The 4886-nt window shown below is 41.5% G+C and overlaps 1 pseudogene; it reads left to right on the top strand.

Annotated features, from left to right (window-relative positions):
- Positions 1-1959: 1959 nt before the first annotated feature.
- On the top strand, positions 1960-4686 carry LOC127425734 (uncharacterized protein K02A2.6-like; annotated as a pseudogene).
- The last annotated feature ends 200 nt before the right edge of the window (positions 4687-4886 follow it).

Genomic DNA, 4886 nt, shown 5'->3' with positions numbered 1-4886 from the left:
GGAGAGAGAGAAAAAAAACAGAATTATCAGTCCCACTTTATATTAGGTGTCTTTAATATGTACTAATATTCAAATATAATACATGTTGTTCTGCAAAATTCTCAAAAGATTCACATTTATGCTACTGTTTTTTTTTTACTCTTGTGAAAAATCGTGGAAATGTAATAGTGAAAAAGGTCTATAGTAACTATAATTTTAAAGCTAATGTTGATCAAACCCTGCTGGAAACACCCAGAGTCAACTTTTAGTCTGATACTTTGTAAATATTTCTTTCAAGTTCAAGTTGATGGAGGAAAGGTGCATTAAAGAAAGAGGGAGAGGGAGAAAGAAAAAAGTATTGTGTTTATGGTTGTCAGATAGTGTTTTTCATGTAATGTGTTGTTAAACATTATTATTCAGTCCTTTGACACAACACAGTCTAGTGCCGACAGAGTGAGGTATCTCAGGTCACTTTTTTAAGTGATATCTTTCAGGGAGTAGGAATATTTTCTCCACACTCCACATTTTCTCAAATGACTAAATCCGCCCCTGCATCAGTGACACCTATTGGGTCCTCAGAAACATCAGAAAATACATAAAACACCAGAAAAACTTACGACAAGAGTAAAATGTGGTCTGTGAAAGCTTGTGCTTTTTGTGTCTATGTGTAGTACCTGCCGCTCTACAGATCCTACTGAAGAATCCCAACGTTAGTAATGAGCGGATGAAGTTTATTTTTTATCAAGATCCCTGATCATTTCAGTCTGATCTTAACAGTTTGAGTGACACAATACAGATCAGATTTTTTAATGAATCTGTGGTATCTTTACTAAAACACTTACAGTATTAAGTGCTATGCATAGTATGTCCACAAGAGGGGGCTAGGTTGTTATATATGGGAATATTGCTACATTATATTGTTTTCCCGAGTGAGCGCTTAGCAGTGTGCACATATCTTCCCTGTTCTAAGATTAAAAAACCATCTTATTGGATATACGTCTCCTGTATTGAATCTGCACGATACCGCAGATTTTTGGAGACAAGGATCAATGGATCTGTTGATGAATGGGCAGTCAGAAAAGACGAAAGACTGAGTTTGTGTGCATGTTCCAGTGGATGTCTTTCTGACTTGAGGTGAGAGGAAAAGATAAGGAGAATGGTGACTATAGGAACCTTGTCAGCATTTGATGCAAAGAGTCAATCGTGGGAGGAATACTGTGAAATCATTGAGTCGTTTTTGAGGCAAATGGAATAGATGATGGAGACTGACAGAGAGCCATTCTGATCAGTGTAGTTGGGGCGCCAACATATAGTCTGCTGTGTAACCTCGTAAGTCCCGAAAAACCGAAAGACAAAACATATAAGTTGTGCTGATATTGAAGAATCAATTCAACCCACAACCAAGCGAGATTGTGCAAAGGTACAAATTTGATTCGCGCACTTGTAAGCCGGAAGAGTCTGTAACAGAATATGTCGCAGAGCTGAGAAGATTGGCACAAAACTGCAATTATGGAACCACACTAGAGCAGATGTTGAGATTGTTTGTGGCATCAATGATGACAGAATTCAACAGAGACTGCTGGCAGAAGCAAATGTAACATTTAATAATGCCTAGAAAATTGCTTTGTCGGTAGAAGCTGCAAATAAAAATGTTCAAGATTTGCGTAAGCCCTCTTCTGCTAAATGCCACAGAGTGAAAGGCTCCGCAATGCCACTGCACAGTAAAAAGGATTACCATAAGGACAGTGGACAATGTTATCGATGTAAAGGCTCGAATCACATGGCTGCTACGTGTATAAAAGTGAGAAGTGTCAAAGTTGTGGAAAAATCGGACACGTTGCTTGAGCTTGCTGCAATGCCAAAACAAAAGATCGGAAGTCTCACGTTAAAGGAGACACAGCCAAAGTGGAAGTGAATGCTAATGAAAATGCCTTTGAGGATGCTTTTGCCCTGGGTTGTCTCACATACCAGCTTGGCAGTATGACCTGCCCAGATCTGCAGAAGGTGAAACGCTACACAGTGGAATTGAATGTAAATGGACAAAATGTAAACTTTGAATTAGATACGGGATGTGGCCTGACTGTCATGAATGAAGCCTGCTTCAAAGCAACATGGGAAGAATCAAAGAGTCCTGAATTAAAACCTGTGAAGTTCAAGCTGGAAACTTATACATGTGAACCTATTCATGTATTAGGAGCAGCTTATGTGGATGTTATGTATCACAAGCAGAAAAAGAGACTTCCTCTCATTGTTGTAGAAGGGGAGGGACCTAGTTTGCTGGGCCGAGGCTGGTTGGAGCAGATAAAGCTGTGTTGGGGTGAAATCCAAAATGTGAGAATAAAGGAAAATGAGGAAACCTTTAAAGTGACATTGCAGAATGTGTTGCAAAGTCATGAGGAAGTTTTTAAAGAGGAATTGGGCACTCTCAAAGGTACTACAGCAACAATGCATGTTAAATATGGGGCTGTGCCAAGAATTATTTGTCCCAGATTGGTACCTTTTGAAATGCGGTCTAAAGTTGATGCTGAAATGAACAGACTGCTTAACGAAGGTATAATCACCCCAGTGAAGTACTCGGAGTGGGCAGCGCCGGTTGTACCAATCCTCAAGCCAGACAGATCCATTAGACTTTGCGGAGATTATAAATTCACGATAAACCAAGCCTCGCCTTTGGAACAATATCCAACACCGCGTGTGGAGGACCTCTTTACACTTTTGTCTGGGGGCTTGTATTTTTCAAAACTAGACATGAGTCATGCCTACCAACAGATTGTGATGGATGAAAATTCCAAGCAGTATCTCACCATTAACACTCACAAGGGGATGTTCACATACAATCATCTTCCCTTTGGAGTGGCTTCGGCACCCACTATATTTCAAAGGACTGTAGAAGGGTTGCTACAAGGATTAACGCATGTGGCAGTCTATCTTGATGACTTATTGGTCACTGGGGTTAATGCCGAGGAGTACTTGTGAACTCTGGATACTGTGCTCACTCGAATGCACGATGCTGGATTGTGTCTAAAAAGAGACAAATGCGAATTTCTCCAAAAAGAAGTGTGCTATTGGGTCATCTGGTAGATGCTCGAGGGTTACACCCACTAAAAGACAAAGTGAAGGCACTAACAGAGGCTCCATGTCCCACCAATGTCACTGAACTGAAAGCTTACTTAGGTTTGCTGAATTACTACAACAAGTTTCTACCAAACTTGTCCACCGTTCTAGCTCCCCTCCACAAGCTGTTGAGAAAAGACACTAGATGGAGATGAGAAGAAGCGCAAAGCAACGCTTTCCAAAAATGTAAAGAACTCCTACAGTCCACCGATGTGTTGGTACACTACTCTTCAGAGAGAGACCTAATTCTCTCGTGTGATGCCTCTCCTTACAGTGTAGGTGCTGTGCTTTCGCACCGTATGGAAGATAACACTGAGAAACCCCTAGGTTTTGTATCTCATACACTGACACCAGCAGAGCAACGATATTCACAGTTGGATAAAGAAGGTCTGGCAGTCATCTTCGGAGTTAAAAAATTCCACAAGTACTTATATGGTCATCAATTTACTATTTGCATGGATCATAAACCCTTGATCTTCCTTTTTGGAGAAAAGAAACCCATTCCACAGATGGGTTCCCCTCGAGTTCAAAGATGGGCCATACTGCTCAGTGCATATGAATGTACAGTTGTGTACAAATCCAATGAAAATCACACAAATGTGGATGCCTTAAGCAGACTGCCCCTTCCTGGAGTAGAACAGGAGCAAAGTAAGCCAGATCAAGTCTTGATGTTGGACATGTTGGATTTTAAACCTATCAGTGTCACTCAAATAAAGAGCTGGACAAATAAAGATGTGATATTGGCTCAAGTATGCAATTATGTATTGAAGGGATGGCCAGCAGAGGTGGATCCTCAATTCAACCCCTACCACAGAAGAAAACTGAAACTGAGTATATGTGATGGATGTGTACCCTGGGGAGCCAGAGGGTCGTGCAAGGCTTCTGAAGTTGTTACACCAATCACACTCAGGGATGTCTAAAATGAAAGGACTGGCTCGATCCTATTTTTGGTGGCCTGGGATGGATAAGGAGGTTGAGAGGTAGTCCCAACTCTGTGAGGAATGTCTAAAGCACAGCAAAATGCCTCCAGTAGCGCCATTGCATCCATGGGAATGGCCCGAGACCCCCTGGTCATGTATTCATATGGATTATGTGGGTCATTTCCTGGGAAAGATGTTTTTGGTAATTGTGGATGTGCATTCCAAATGGATGGACATTTATCCCATGAGCTCATCAACATCTCAAGCTACCAATGAGGAACTACGCCAAAGTTTCAATATTTTTGGACTACCTCAGATCTTAGTTTCCGACAATGGCCCCTGCTTCACAAGCACAGAGTTTGAAAAGTGAAAAGCAATGGGATCCATTATGTGAGATCAGCACCATTCCATCCTTCTTCTAATGGATTAGCCGAGCGAGCTGTCCAAATATTCAAAGAAGGCATAAAAAAATTAAAGGGACACCTTGGAAACCAGATTGGTACGATTCTTATTTAACTATCGTATCACACCACACGCCACAACAGGTGTGCCACTGGCCAAGATGCTCATGGTGAGAAAGCTGAGATCTACGTTTGATCTTCTCTTGCCAGATGTTAAAGCAAAAGTGCAACTCAAACAACAGAAACAGCAAGAGAGTCATGACAAAAGTTGAGAATTTTCACAACTGGAGATGTTACTACAGTTACTACAGTCCAAGTAGATTCCTGCCGTCATCGTGAGTTCTCGGGTCCGGTTTCCTATACAGTAGCTGTTGGAAGTGGCCAAATCCTGAAGCGGCATGTTGATCAAATCAGAGTTCGACACACTGACCTGTTTCAGGACTCCACCCAGTTAACAGTGCCCTCTGATCAA

Source organism: Myxocyprinus asiaticus, chromosome 34, assembly GCF_019703515.2.
Source record: "Myxocyprinus asiaticus isolate MX2 ecotype Aquarium Trade chromosome 34, UBuf_Myxa_2, whole genome shotgun sequence".
In the NCBI taxonomy this organism is placed as follows: Eukaryota; Metazoa; Chordata; class Actinopteri; order Cypriniformes; family Catostomidae; genus Myxocyprinus; species Myxocyprinus asiaticus.
This window is presented reverse-complemented; position numbering and strand designations above follow the sequence as displayed.